The sequence below is a fragment of the Ascaphus truei genome, chromosome 10 (assembly GCF_040206685.1).
Source record: "Ascaphus truei isolate aAscTru1 chromosome 10, aAscTru1.hap1, whole genome shotgun sequence".
NCBI lineage: Eukaryota > Metazoa > Chordata > Amphibia > Anura > Ascaphidae > Ascaphus > Ascaphus truei.
Window position 1 is genome coordinate 12730303 of NC_134492.1, and position 16348 is coordinate 12746650.

Genomic DNA, 16348 nt, shown 5'->3' on the forward strand with positions numbered 1-16348 from the left:
GTAAAATATTTTATAAATAAATAAATTTCACTCCCCCTCCTCCTCACTCCATTTCCCTCCCCCCACTCCATTTCACTCCCCCCACTCCATTTCACTCCCTCTCCCCTCTGAATTTCACCCCCTACTCCATTTACTTCCCCCACTCCATTTTACTCTCTCCCCACCCCAATTCACTCTCCACCCCCCCCCCCCACTCCATTTCACTCCCCCTTCCCATTTCACTCCCTCTCCCCCAAGCCATTTCACTCCCTCCCCCTCCCCATTCCTTCTCCCCCACTCACTCCTCCTCTCCTCACTCCATTTCACTCCTCCTCCCTCCCGCTCCATTTCACTTCTCCCCCTGCTCCATTTCACTCCTCCCCCTGCTCCATTTCACTCCTCCCCTGCTCCATTCCACCCCCCTCCACTCCATTTCACCCTCCACTCCATTTCACCCCCCCTCCACTCCATTTCACCCCCCCCTCCACTCCATTTCGCCCCCCCCCACTCCATTTCACCCCCCCCATTCCATTTCACCCCCCTCCACTCCATTCACCCCAACTCCATTTCACTCCCCTACTCCATTCACTCCCCTCCCCTACTCCATTTCACTCCCCTCCCCCTACTCCATTTCACTCCCCCTCCCCCTACTCCATTTCACTCCCCCTCCCCCTACTCCATTTCACTCCCCTCCCCCTACTCCATTTCACTCCCCCTCCTCCATTTCACTCCCCCTCCCCCTACTCCATTTCACCCCCCCTCCCCTTACTCCATTTCACTCCCCCTCCCCTTACTCCATTTCACTCCCCCTCCCCCTACTCCATTTCACTCCCCCTCCCCCTACTCCATTTCACTCCCCCTCCCCCCTACTCATTTCACTCCCCCTAACCCCTACTCAATTTACTCCCCCTCCCCTTACTCCATTTCACTCCCCCACTCCATTCACTCCCCCTAACCCCTACTCCATTTCACTCCCCCTCCCCCACTCCATTTCACTCCCCCTAACCCCTACTCCATTTCACTCCCCCTCCCCCACTCCATTTCACTCCCCCCCCCCACTCTTCGCCCCCCCCCCACTCTTCGCCCCCCCCCACTATTCGCCCCCCCCCACTCTTCACCCCCCCACACACTTCACCCCACCCCCCTTCCCTTCACCTCCCCCTTCACCTCCCCCCTCACCCCCCCTCTTCACCCACCCCCTCTTCACCTCCCCCCCTCTTCACCTCCCCCTTCACCCCCCCCACTCTTCACCCCCCCCCACTCTTCACCCCCCCCACACTCTTCACCCCCCCCACACTCTTCACCCCCCCCCACTCTTCACCCCCCCCCCCCACTCTTCACCCCCCCCCCCACTCTTCACCCCCCCCCCCACTCTTCACCCCCCCCCCCACTCTTCACCCCCCCCCCACTCTTCACCCCCCCCCCCACTCTTCACCCCCCCCACACTCTTCACCCCCCCCCCCACACTCTTCACCCCCCCCCACACTCTTCACCACCCCCCCCCTCTCACCCCCCCACCACACCCCACTCTTCACCACCCCCCCTCTTCACACACCCCCTCTTCACACCCCACTTCACCCCCCCACCACACACCCCTCTCACCCCCCCACCACACCCCCTCTTCACCCCCCCACCACCCCCCCGTCTTCACCCCCCCACCACACCCACTCTTCACCCCCCCACCACACCCCCCACTCTCACCCCCCCACCACACCCCCCCACTCTTCACCTCCCCACCACACCCCCACTCTTCACCCCCCCACCACACCCCCCCCTCTTCACCTCCTCACCCACACCCCCCACTCTTCACCCCCCACCACACCCCCCCCCTCTTCACCCCCCCACCACCCCCCCCACTCTTCACCCCCCCACCACACCCCCCCCTCTTCACCCCCCCCTCTTCACCCCCCCACCACCCCCCCCACTCTCACCCCCCCACCACCCCCCCCCCCCACTCTTCACCCCCCCACCACCCCCCCCACTCTTCACCCCCCCCCACCCCCCCCACTCTTCACCCCCCCCCACCCCCCCCACTCTCACCCCCCCACTCTTCACCCCCCCCCCCACCCCCCACTCTTCACCCCCCCCCCCCCCCCACTCACCCCCCCCCACCCCCCACTCTCACCCCCCCCCCCACCCCCCCCCCCCACCCCCCACCCCCCACTCTTCACCCCCCCCCCCCACCCCCACTCTTCACCCCCCCCCCCCACCCCCCACTCTTCACCCCCCCCCCACCCCCCACTCTTCACCCCCCCCCCCCCCCCCCCCCCCCACTTCACCCCCCCCCCCCCCACCCCCCACTCTTCACCCCCCCCCCCCCACTCCCCCCCCCCCCCCACCCCCCCCACATCCCCCCCCCCCCCCCACCCCCCACTCTCTTCACCCCCCCCCCACCCCCCACTCTTCACCCCCCCCCCACCCCCCACTCTCACCCCCCCCCCCCCCCCACTCTTCACCCCCCCCCCCCACCCCCCACTCTTCACCCCCCCCCCCACCCCCCACTCTTCACCCCCCCCCCCACCCCCCCACTCTTCACCCCCCCCCCACCCCCCACTCTTCACCCCCCCCCCCCCACCCCCCACTCTTCACCCCCCCCCCCCCCACCCCCACTCTTCACCCCCCCCCCCCCCCCACCCCCCACTCTTCACCCCCCCCCCCCACCCCCCCACTCTTCACCCCCCCCCCCCCCCCCACCCCCCCACTCTTCACCCCCCCCCCCACCCCCCACTCTTCACCCCCCCCCCCCACCCCCCACTCTTCACCCCCCCCCACCCCCCACTCTTCACCCCCCCCCCCCACCCCCACTCTTCACCCCCCCCCCCCACCCCCCACTCCCCCCCCCACCCCCCCCCCACTCTTCACCCCCCCCCCACCCCCCACTCTTCACCCCCCCCCCCACCCCCCACTCTTCACCCCCCCCCCCCACCCCCCACTCTTCACCCCCCCCCCCACCCCCCACTCTTCACCCCCCCCCCCCACCCCCCACTCTTCACCCCCCCCCCCACCCCCCACTCTTCACCCCCCCCCCCCCCACCCCCCACTCTTCACCCCCCCCCCACCCCACCCCCCACTCTTCACCCCCCCCCCCCACCCCCCACTCTTCACCCCCCCCCCCCACCCCCCACTCTTCACCCCCCACTCTTCACCCCCCCCCCACCCCCCACTCTTCACCCCCCCCCCACCCCCCACTCTTCACCCCCCCCCACCCCCCACTCTTCACCCCCCCCCCCCCACCCCCCCCCCCACCCCCCACTCTTCACCCCCCCCCCCACCCCCCACTCTTCACCCCCCACCCCCCACTCTTCACCCCCCCCCCCACCCTTCACCCCCCCCCCCCCACCCCCCACTCTTCACCCCCCCCCCCACCCCCCACTCTTCACCCCCCCCCCCCACTCCCCACTCTTCACCCCCCCCCCCCCACCCCCCACTCTTCACCCCCCCCCCCACCCCCCACTCTTCACCCCCCCCCCACCCCCCACTCTTCACCCCCCCCCCCACCCCCCACTCTTCACCCCCCCCCCCCACCCCCCACTCTTCACCCCCCCCCCCCACCCCCCACTCTTCACCCCCCCCCCCACCCCCCACTCTTCACCCCCCCCCCACCCCCCACTCTTCACCCCCCCACCACACCCCCCACTCTTCACCCCCCCACACACCCCCCACTCTTCACCCCCCCACCACACCCCCCACTCTTCACCCCCCCACCACACCCCTCACTCTTCACCCCCCCACCACACCCCTCACTCTTCACCCCCCACTCTTCACCCCCCACTCTTCACCCCCCACTCTTCACCCCCCACCCACACACACACACGCACACACACATTTTAGTCCTCCACCCTCCTGTCCACTCTTCTCGCCTCCCCTATGTCTGTGGCCCCGCCCCGTAGAGCGTCAAAAAAAGGGCGGGTCCAGCACGGCTTCTGTCGTCATCGTCCTTCCCGGCATTCCAAGAACACATTCCCTAGCAACCGCGGAGTGAGATCGAGGCGCGGCCGGGTGAGAGGTCAGCGGCGCAGGGACACGGAGCCAGGGCGCGCGCGGGGTGTGAAGCGGCGGCGCAGGGACACGGAGCCAGGGAGCGCGCGGGGTGTGAAGCGGTAGCGGCAGCGGCGGCTCCTCGGACTCACCGGGAACCCCCCTCACTCGCAGAGCCGCCGAGGTAAGGCCACCGGTTGGGGGACTCTTCCCAGGACTTCCGAGGTGTTTGTGTCTCCGGGGGGAGGAGCAGGAGAGGCTCCGAGAAACTGCTGTCCTACCCGGGGAGGTGGTGTGGACACCCACAGAGAGGCTCGCGTGGATCTCACTCTCCCCTGTGTGTGTCTGTGTGAGACACAGAAAGGATCCAGTGGATCTGTCACTGTCCCAGTGTGTGTGTGTGTGTGTGTGTGTGTCTGAAAGGATCCTGTGTGTGTGTGACACTGAAAAGATCCAGTGGATCAGTCCCCCCTCTTGTGTGTGTCTCTGAAAGGATCCAGTGTGTGTGTGTGTGTGTGTGTGTGTGTGTGACACTGAAAGGATCCAGTGTGTGTGTATGTGACACTGAAACGATCCAGTGGATCTGTCACTCCCCCCGTGTGTGTGTTATTGAGGCTGTTTTGGGATTCCGGGTGAATCGCTGACACAAGCTGCTGCGAGTCTCTAATAGAAAAGCTATGTTAATAACACTCCTTACTCCGCACATATTCATTCCCCGGTCCCTTTGGGTCTTCTACCCCTTACATACCTATGCAAAATAGCATGGATATCATCAGTATTAAAATGAAGTCTAATCTTGTTACATTTTAATATATCTTTTGCCACTTCTGAATAACCCCTCATTCATCATGTTGGTCTCATTTTTCTCCCAATGTTACTTTCTGGCACATATCAGTCTCTTCCCTTCTCTCTGGGTGTACAGTAGTGGTTGTGATGTTTAACCCTTTCTTTCAGGAGTTGGATAAGCCCTGTCACACACAGGTGTATTACCAGCGGCTATCCCCACTGCCTCTTCATGTATGAACATTAGCATCCTATATGAGGCACTCGAATTGCAGGATTCCCTATCGGTAACATCTTGAGGGTGGGTTCACCTGACAGTAGCTAAACTCTCCCAGTACCTCTCATCGGTTTAACATCACTAAATCCATGCATTTGTTTGAGGCACAAGGCTGGGGTTTACAATGTAGTGCCCCATGTTTTTGTGTTTTAGCTCTGTACATTATTGCACGCATGCTATGGGACAAATAAAACCAATTTAGCTGCAACAAAATGGCAGTGAACTGGTTAATTCAAAATAATATGGTGTTGGGTGTTCAGCTCACCCTATCCTTATACCGAGGTGTCAGTAATGCAGCTGAATGGTTATTTGGACTATTAATACCTTCACTAACTGAGTTTGAAAAGGCTCCTTTCAATTATTTTAAGATTGTATCTTGGGCAGTTCCTGCCTTTCCCTACAGTAACTTGGCAAGAGCTGCAGTCTTGCTGTGTTTATTTGCTTTGTGATTACTTCCTACACCCGGTGTTGCGGGGAAGATTGGTCCTTGGATGGCAACATTTTAACCTTGAATATTACTGCCGACCATTTCATTCAGTCTTTTGGTGTGTGGCATTTAAGCTTTTAGCAGTGTCTTGTTAAAAAGTAATTCACTCTTACAAGCATATGATAAAACGCACTTTCTATAAACTCCTTCCACCTTGCCTTTAGTGTTTTCTTTTGTCGTACTTCCCCTTATATTGCTATTCTCTAGTTACTCTGAAGACTGCATTTTCCATGCAGAAGTGTTGCAGCCTTTTTGACTGTGAAGGGATTAAACATCAGCAAAGTCTCTGGGTGTTAGAATTGATGTAGTTTTATTTAGAGCTAGTACTAAATCTTAGGCATGTGACAGAAGTAGTCTTGTCAATTGACACATGTATTTCAGCTGTAAAAATGTTTGTTTTTCTATTCAAATACATTAACTAAAAATCCCAGTACAAATGGATTTCCCTGATATATTTGTCAAAACACATTTACTCTTGAGATTTTTTTTTTTTTTAAAGTTTTAATTGAAAGTGTTTTGTGGATAAAAAAAATATATATATTTATTTTTATTGGGGGGGGGGGGGGGCTTTGAGAGAGGTGGTGGAAGGAGAAATTAGTTAAATTCTGCCCACCGATTAATTAGCAGCTTTTTAAAAAATCTGTTCACAAATCATTCATGTGTAATTTCATCTGCATCTAAACAGGGTTTAAGGATTAGTATACAGTTAATGTGATTTCTCAATCCATGTTGTACGTATTAAAACAATTGAGGCTTGCTTTAATCAGGTGCTCAGCTGTTTGAAACATATTTACCTACTTCAGTTTCTTTACCAGCTTTCTGGAGCAGTCTGCTGGAAATAGGACACAAACGCATGCACTTCTCAGCTCTTAGTAGGATTCTCATTGGCAACTGGGCTGTAAAAGTTTCTCTTGTCTCAAGTATTCTTTAAAATGTGTATTTCATGAACTCTTTCTGCCTGTCACAGTGAAAAACATTGTAAGCAGGCGATCCTACCATACATGTTATATTGAGAAATCATTTAACAATCTTCTTAATACTCCATTTTTATTGCAATTTTCACACTTACAGATTTTTTTTGGGGGGTGGGGGGGGATTACAGAAAGTAAAAGTGGGAGGGAAGGGGTGGGATAAAAGCCTAGTTGTGTACAAATAGATCCTATGTGCTATACACATGGTCCTGTAGGTATGGGCAGGTTTAAAAGTGCTTTGTGGGATTAATCTTTGGGTTTATGTGCGCACTATCCCTGGGAGGTGAGCAGGGTGGCGAGCACTCTGTTCTCGGAGACTGATATTGGTATTTGCTTATGGTTTGGTCATTATACTACCCAGGTTATTGATGTGGGGATGACAACATGGGAATCACCCCCTCCCTCCCCCCTCCCCCCCAACGAGCCCTCCCAAGGGCTCAGAATTGTGAATGGGTTATGCTTAAAGCCTAGTATGCATGTATGGGATCCATGGCTACCAAACTTCTTGAAATCTATGGCCAGTGTCTGTTAGGAGGCATATCACTTATCCATTTGGCATATGAACCAAATTGTATTCCTAATTATGGCCAATTGTGGGACTTTATTTTGTATCCAAATGGGCTTCACGTTCACATCTAGTAGCGATCGCAATGTGATATATCATTTGTTCTCAGCCCTGGTCAGATCTCCTGTTTTAAATGAGAACCATGGATTGAGCGGTATATCTATGAGCAGAATTGGTTGTCCACTCATTTCTTTCCAGAGAAGTTCAGTTTGGGGACAGGACCACGTGTGGCGGTATGTTGCCTGAGCCCGCAGCATTCTGGGCAGGGAGGGGAGTAACCTGGTACAAATGCGGAAAGTTTCACAGGTGTATGGTACCACCTTAGCAAAACTTTGTGGACATTTTCCCTGATTGCAGTGACACACTTTTTTTTTTTTTTTTTTTATTCTTATGTTTTGCTGTATTTCTGGCACATAAAATGCTTAGGCTTTTTACCAAGAAATATGGTTATCAATTTTCCTTTTATAGAAGTAATGGTTTGTAACCCGTGTGGTTTAAAGTGATAATGATGATCTGCTGCAGGATTTGTACAAAGAAAATGACGTGTTAACATTCTGTATGTTGATGCCTTTTTATAGTTTCAATTCGGTGATGCTACTATAAAGTACTGCGGAAGTGATTGAACCTATATAAAAATAAATTATGCTACTGGTTAGAGTTCACTTTATTTATTTTTTCCCCCTAACAAAGTTGGTTTCAAGTATTTGTGGCACATTAGAAAGTTTGTTTACTTCATTTAAAGTGGCCATTCCACCAGGGCCAGAATGAACTAATGGCAGTGATGGGTTACATGTACATAATTGGCACATGGAAGTGTAAGTATTTGAAAATAATTTTGTAAACTTTTAATGTTTTCTTAACCAAATACTCTTGCTGTATTTTATGATCTTTACCCAATCTCACTGCTGAGAAGACTGCATGCAAAATCTGGTTTCTAAAACTGTCAATCTGCTTTCCTTCTTTTTTTAGAAAGTAACAATAATGCTTTCATGGTACAAAAAAGAGGAATAGTGTAGCGCTAACAAGGGGAGTAAGTGATATAGATAATATATTTAAATGTGGAAAACCCAAATATTCACAAATAAATAAGTGATGGGCGGCTGCCTGAAAAATATATATACCCGACTACCTACAGGGTCAGAATGTGACACTGCAAAATAAAGAAAATCTATTCGGCGCCTGATATTAAAGTCCCATTCAATGGTTGTATACTACATATGTATAGTCTTGGCTATATTGTACCGGGACTTAAATATCAGGCGCCAAATATATTTTCTTTGTTTTGCACAATAATGCTTTCACGGGCATAGCAGATTGAAGTGGAGGACAATATTTATTTGATAAGAATTTCACAGGGCCAATTGAAAACAAATTCCTATTTCAAAGGACGTTTCAAAAGTAAATGTTACTTACGAAAAAATAGGATCTTTCTGAGGAAACTAATGACATGTTTTCATTATTTACAATTTATTTATTTATTGTGAATGGGACTGTTTTATCCTATTTGTCAACAAAACACAAAACCCCAGCAAGCTCTTTTTGGGAACCCCTGAGCCCCCACAAAATATATACTGTATGTATATAAGTGTCAAATAGGAGGGCTATTGAGCGTGGCATACGTATACAACAGACAGAGAAGCCTAATGCTACATCCAACATGACAAAAATACACAGTAAAATACTTATATATTCTCTTGAAAAAGGGTCATTTAGTTTAACCCTTTGGCCAAAGCGTTGTAAGCTTGCGAGCCACGACAAGGCAGACACCTGTTCGCAAGTCCTAACACTACCAGATAAAATACTAATATATCTACATTAGGGTTAAAATAGGTATATATTAGTATTTTATCTGGTAGTGTTAGGACTTGGGAACAGGGTCTGCCTTGTCGTGGCTCGCAAGCTTACAATGCTTTGGCCAAAGGGTTAAACTAAATGACCCTTTTTCAAGAGAATATATAAGTATTTTACTGTGTTTTTTTTTGTCATGTTGGATGTAGCATTGGGCTTCTGTCGTCTGTTATCCTATTTGTCCCCAAGTTTTTGGGAACTGTAGCGGTAAATCCGGGCCCCAATTTACTTTCCTAAAATTCCTGGTTGCCATTTAGAGTTGCAAGTGATGCAATCAAAGCATTAAACGGTCATTACATGAAATTCTTGGGAAACGTTACAAAATCTTACTGTTGCAAAACATTTGCTCTCGCAGTTTAACTCATTTGAAGCATGTCATTGCACTCAACGTGTGTAGCCCTAGCTAGCTAGGTAGTGTAAAGTGTTTTTTTTTTTTATTTTAATTTTAATTGTATTTTTTTTTATTTTAAAGAGATGAAACAACAAGATATGTTGTCATTTCAAATTGGGTGTTCTCAGAACGCCTTTTGTCCTCTAGATAAGTCTTGTGGCTATTGCTCTGCAAAGGGCTGCTGTCCACTGTCACCTGTCACTTCCACATAGTAGACTTGCTCTTAGTGTGGCCCACTGCGTCTCATGTAACCATATAGTTCCATGTAATTCCGTTTCCTGTGGTAGTTAATTATTTATTTGGCACCGGTGTAAATCCTTTGTGTCCAATAGATTTTGGATGTTTTATTTGGTTGCCTTAACTTTTCATCCAATTTGGTATAAGATTACAATCGTGCAAAAGCGGTCCCATAGACCCATCAATTTAACTTTAAGTGCCACGGTTTTATTGAAATAAATGCAGCAGCTTCTTATATTTACTGCAATGCAATGATCTAAGCTGCCGATGGATCCGTTCTCCCGTGATCGATTTGGTGAAGATCCTGATTCGCACGGTATGCAATATGGCCGCCTATTTCATGAGGATGTGGGTTGCTATAGCAACCAAGGAATTCATCAACACATTAAAAAGGGCATAAAGTGTGTTGGGAAAAATGCAGTAAGTATGATCTAATACTACACAACTGATTTATTTAAAAAAAAAAAATTAAATTAAAAAAAAACCTATAGTATTTTGAATGACATGGTGCTTTAAAAGTGCAGACCTACGAATGAGCAAAGTGTGCTAATGGCAGTAATGTAACAAAAAAGCCTGTATTTGTGTTTGTTCTCAGCTGCCGAAGTCTTTAGTAATTAGATTGGGCATGGCAGGATGCCCTGAAACCAACTAAGAAAAGGGACAAAACGGTAGAGACGAAAGGCAGACATTAGGGCTACAGACAGAAACCTAAACTTGCTATCATATTCACAAACTGTACCAGGATGAACATTTAAAAAGGATTTAGATTGCTATCTGTATAGAAACATGCTCTGAGATGGCTGGTGGATGGGGAGGTTAAGCTGCAGGAGTTGTGACGGAAACACTAGTGCAGGCTTGGGGCCTTTTTGAAATACAATAATACAAATGAAAAAAATAGGGAACATATATAATTAACGTCGGCAATCTGACCCTGTAAAGGGTCGTCATATAGAGGTCCCCTTCAAAATAGGTAATATTGGGGGGAACTGCACCTTTTGAAATCCCCCACCCCCCTGACCCTTTGTGCCTTGTTGCTGCCACATCTAGCAATGTGGTGGTTAATGGCAGGCGCTACCCAAACATTGTATGTAGTGTGTTCTTTTAATTGAGGTCATGACCATGTACAAAAGGTTGCCCAATGTGTGGCTATCTTACCACACTAGCGGTGATATTTATTTATATCACGGGGGAGGTCCTGGTATAATGGAAACATCTGTGTCCTTTCTCATAACGTTCAAATCTACACACAGGACAATACAATGTAACTAAATCTAGCAGGACAGATACTTCTAATCATGGGGATACATCACCTCTACAGAAACCCAATCTCAAATGGAAACTTTGTGTTAAAATCTCACTCATGTCTAACACTGGGTGTGTCTGAAATCACAGGAGAGATGCAGCATATATAGAGGAAAACCATGAAGTCTGTGATTATATTAAACATACAACATTGTTAACCTTACATGAACATTTAGATTAAACTTGTTCTTATTTCAGAGTTTCCTTTATTGTAGTAATTTTCTGTATGTTGTGGGCAACGCTTTAGTTCTTAAATACTGTGAACCCAGAAATACATACTTTTATTAGATACATGTTTACTATTTAACAGAATAAAATCTGACTACTGTACTAAAACCTTAAGATAACATCACTAGTATATGTATATGTATTTCTGAGGTTTGCCTCTCTTGGATGCTTCACGAGGCTTTGCGAAAGCAGGACATGCAGCACATCCCTGGGCATGGACATTGTATAATCCCCTTTCGGATACTAAATATTGGCATGGATTGTGTTTACTGCAAGCGCTTTGCTGTTCAGTAACCTGCTGACGTCCCCTGCTTTCACATTCAAATAAACTCGTTATATTCGCATTAAAATAGTATTTAAAATAAATAGGTCTGCCTTATTACAGTTATTAGTAGACACCGTTTTCTGTTCAGTGTTGTCTGTGCTTTCCTTTGATAAGGAACAGGGACTATACTGGCGTTTTGTAATAAGCTGTATTTCCTCTGCTGGCACTGCCTTGTACTTCAAGCAAAAAAGGTGAAGTTACAGCTTGGGTGTGTTGGCAATTTCCATAAAAATGATTCATGTGACACTTCATAATGCCATCTTTGTATTTATGGATTCTTGTATGTTAAAATCAAACTAAAAAGAGCAATTTTTTGGTTGATTTATTTACCCAAGATTTCTTGGTTTTGAAAAGTACACTTCTTGGCCACTATATCTACTATCTACTATATATTTCTGAAAGCACTGTATGTCTGCGTCCCTAGCGGCAATCTCATTGGTCCCTTGGCCCGCCCGCCCCCGCACACCTCTCATTGGCCTGAGGCGGAGTGACGGGCCAAAGGACACACACAGACACACACAGACACACACAGACACACACAGACACACACAGACACACACCTCTCTCTCTGTCCTCTTTCCCCCCCCCCCCCCATCACACTCACCTCCCGCTCCACTCACCTCCCTCCACCTCCCGCTCCACTCACCTCCCTCCCGCTCAACTCCCTCTCCACTCACCTCCCTCCCGCTCACCTCCCTCCACCTCCCTCTCCACTCACCTCCCTCCACCTCCCTCTCCACTCACCTCCCTCCCGCTCAACTCCCTCCCCGGCGCGGGGACAGGCAGTGGGCAGGGCAGCCTGCCGCTGCCTCCACTCACCTCCCGCTCCCTCCCGCTCACCTCCGCTCACCTCACCTCCCGCTGCCTCCACTCACCTCCCGCTCACCTCCGTGGCGCGGGGACAGGCATTGGCCAGGGCAGCCTACCGCTGCCACGCGGCACCTTAGATGGCGGCGGACAGAAGGACCCCTTCCTCCCTCGCGGACTAACTAACATGGCGGCGGCCAGAAGGAGAGGTGAGTGTGTGTGTGTGTGTGTGTGTGTGTGTGTCACAGCGTGACATTGTGTGTGTGGGACACTGTGTGTGTGTCTGTGTGCGTGTGTGTGTGTGTTACACTGTGTCTCAGACACTGTAGAGTGGGGACCGGAGCTACACATGGGGGGGGGGGGGGGTCAGGAGCGGAGAAAGATACAGGGTGAGTGGAGAGGAGGGACCCGTCAATTTAAAGCAAACCAACCCCCCTCCTGTCCACTGCCCCCCCCCCTCCTGTCCACTGTCACCCCCCCCTCCTGTCCACTGTCACCCCCCCCTCCTGTCCACTGTCACCCCCCCCTCCTGTCCACTCTCCCCCCTCCTGTCCACTGTCACCCCTCCTGTCCACTGTCACCCCCCCTCCTGTCCACTCTCCCCCCCCTCCTGTCCACTGTCACCCCCCCCTCCTGTCCACTCTCCCCCCCCCCCCTCCTGTCCACTCTCCCCCCCCCTCCTGTCCACTCTCCCCCCCCCCTCCCATCCCCCCCTCCCATCCCCTCTCCCCCCCCCTCCCATCCCCTCCTGTCCACTGTCATTTCCACTGTCCCCCCCCCGCCCACTGTCCCCCTCCCTCCCCCCGGCCACTGTCCCCCCCTCCTGTCCACTGCCCCCCCCCCCTCCTGTCCACTGTCCCCCTCCCCTCCCTTTCCCCCCCCTCTCCTCCCCCTTTTCCCGCCCTCTCCCCCCCTTTTCCTAGCGCTAAATGTAACTCACGGCCAACGCCGGCTCTCCCCCCCGCTCCCCTTTCTCCCCCCCCCGCTCCCCTTTCTCCCCCCCCCGCTCCCCTTTCTCCCCCCCCCCGCTCCCCTTTCTCCCCCCCCCGCTCCCCTTTCTCCCCCCCCGCTCCCCTTTCTCCCCCCCCGCTCCCCTTTCTCCCCCCCCGCTACCCTTTCTCCCCCCCCGCTACCCTTTCTCCCCCCCCGCTACCCTTTCTCCCCCCCCGCTACCCTTTCTCCCCCCCCGCTACCCTTTCTCCCCCCCCGCTACCCTTTCTCCCCCCCCGCTACCCTTTCTCCCCCCCGCTACCCTTTCTCCCCCCCCGCTACCCTTTCTCCCCCCCCGCTACCCTTTCTCCCCCCCCCCCGCTCCCCTTTCTCCCCCCCCCGCTCCCCTTTCTCCCCTCCCCCCCCGCTCCCCTTTCTCCCCCCCCGCTCCCCTTTCTCCCCCCCCCCCCCGCTCCCCTTTCTCCCCCCCCCGCTCCCCTTTCTCCCCCCCCCCGCTCCCCTTTCTCCCCCCCCCCCGCTCCCCTTTCTCCCCCCCCCGCTCCCCTTTCTCCCCCCCCCGCTCCCCTTTCTCCCCCCCCCGCTCCCCTTTCTCCCCTTTCTCCCTCCCCTCACACCCTAGCAGGACCCCCACTCACAGAGAGCACTTACAACCCACGCGACACCTGCCGCCTCACACCCTAGCAGGACCCCACTCACAGACAGCACTCACAACCCATGTGCCACCCGCCGCCTCACACCCTGTTATGTCACCAAAATATACATTGTACTGTGGTGTGTTTACAATAAACCATTTTTAAACAACATCGTATTACATTTTATTCCATCTTTCTTTTCAACATTATTATCCAACCTTTACAACAAATACTCACCTATTGTTCCACGATTTATAAATAATACTACCTATTACGCATTTACATCCCGGGCAACGCCGGGTCTCTCAGCTAGTCTATTATATTTAGTGCATTTCATGTTTACAAATATGCATTAAGATTCACTATTTGGGTAGTTTTCAGTGCATTAAACTGATGCCGTATACTTTAGTTTTGTGTTTAATCAAATTGAACAGATTTGCAGAACCTTTTTTTCCTAATTATGTGATTGGAACTAAAAATATTAGATGGCTTAGTGTTCATGACAGTTATGATAAAATTCAGTTCAATTAAGTTTCACGTATTCACCTTTTGCAGTTAGCCATCCTTAAAGTTTCCTGTTTCATGTGCCAACTTTTCTTACTGATGAAACTCCAGCAGTCTGAAACGCTTATGCACGATATGTTGGTCTGTTAAAAGGTATCACAACAACCTTTCAAATATCTAATGCCAAGTATGTACAAGGCCGCGTCCATGGATAGTGCTTGCGGGCGGAGGCGCGCTGCCGCTCGGCACTGAGCCCCTACAGCCGCAATGAGAGCGGCTTTAGTAGGGGCTCGCCTACGCTTCCGCAAGCGCGCGGAAGCGTAGGTCTTAGGAAATGTTTTAATTTTCCCGCTTGCCGGAGCGCATGGCCGGTCATGTGAGCGGTTCGCCCAATGAGGGCGAACCAGCTCCGTGACGTCACTGGCCCGCCCGCCGACACGCCCCCGGATGGCGTGCTGTCTAAGGCCAGGGAAAGCACCCGCTTTCCCTCAGCCTCAGCGCACCTCCGCCCGCAAGCGGTATCCATGGACGAAGCCTAATATGGAGCTCTGTATAGATTTCGTGACTGTATTTCACCCCCTACCACTTTATTTTTTACATTTCCTTTCTCCAAAAAGCCTTTTCTTGCAGCATAAAATATATTGTCATCACCAGTCTGCCTGTAAATGCTCCTGGCAATGCTTTTGAAAACCATAAAAAGCCATTGAAATGAACAGCAGAGAACTTTATTCATGAAAGAGGCGCATCTCTTTTCTCCCCCCTCCCACCAAAATGCCATTTGACCGTTCTGACATACTCAACCTTGCACTAAAAAGCATACAAAGAAAATAGATTTAATGTCTTGCTAATTGAGCTTTGCAGTACCAGATAGATTTGATACAGGCTATTGTTGTTATTCTAGTGGGTTCAGTTCCATGCTATAAAACAACTTGCAGGGGTGAACATTTCCAGTTATTGGTACATATTTTTATTGTGAGATTCTTTAGTAGTTTATTTTTTATTTTTAGGGACTATGGGCAGATACTATGAAAGGTCGCTGCTCTTGTGTTTAACACATTCTTTGCAACGTGTCCCTTTATTTTATTTATACGAAGGAAGAAATACGTTTCTAATCTAATAAGAGCAGTGTATAGTGTAAATGTCATCCATATTTATTTATTTTTACTGTTGGAAGTTAAGCGTTTTGCACTAAATTTGAAGTCCTTAAATCTATTTTAAATTTAGAAGCATTTCATTTAGTTGTGTAGTATTAGATCAGTGGTCTCCAACTTATTTTTTTGGGGGGGGGGAGGGGGGGTGTGTATCGAACCCTATGAAGTTCTGAGGAACCCCAACTCTCTCTAATAGCGCATCTGAAATCGGACGCATTGTAAGGAACCCCAACCCTCTCTAATAGCGCGTCTGAGATAAGACGCATTGTCAATTTTGTTGTCTAAATTTAGCATAGGTTGAACTTGATGAACGTACGTCTTTTTTTCAACCTCATCTACTATGTAACTATGTAACTATGTACAGGCATACCCCGCATTAACGTACGCAATGGGACCGGAGCATGTATGTAAAGCGAAAATGTACTTAAAGTGAAGCACTACCTTTTCCCACTTACCGATGCATGTACTGTACTGCAATCGTCATATATGTGCATAACTGATGTAAATAACGCATTTGTAACAGGCTCTATAGTTTCCCCGCTTGGGCACAGCTTCGGTACAGGTAGGGAGCCGGTATTGCTGTTCAGGACGTGCTGACAGACGCATGCGCGAGCTGCCGTTTGCCTATTGGGCGATATGTCCTTACTCGCGAGTGTACTTAAAGTGAGTGTCCTTAAAGCGGGGTATGCCTGTAATTTTCTGTATTTGGTACATTTTTTTTTTTTATTTTTTTTTAAATGACCTGAAAATTGTAGGGATCTCTTTTGGGATGCCCGGGGAACCCAAGGGTTCCTAGGAACCCCAGTTGAAAAACACTATTAGATAATACTTCATGTATTTTTTTCACTCTTTCTGCTCCTTTCATATATAATATTATTATTATTTTTAATGTATGTATTAAACTTCATTGAGTTGCTGCAGCGCTTTTAAAA

The 16348-nt window shown here is 50.7% G+C and overlaps 1 protein-coding gene across 1 annotated transcript in view; it reads left to right on the forward strand.

Moving 5' to 3' along the window:
• Positions 1 to 3924: 3924 nt before the first annotated feature.
• GNG12 (G protein subunit gamma 12) overlaps positions 3925 to 16348 on the forward strand; it is a 71544-nt gene continuing 59120 nt past the window's right edge. The window contains exon 1 of the mRNA XM_075615859.1: positions 3925 to 4141. The gene's annotated coding sequence lies outside the window, so the exon portion shown is untranslated. The remainder of the gene's footprint in view (positions 4142 to 16348) is intronic.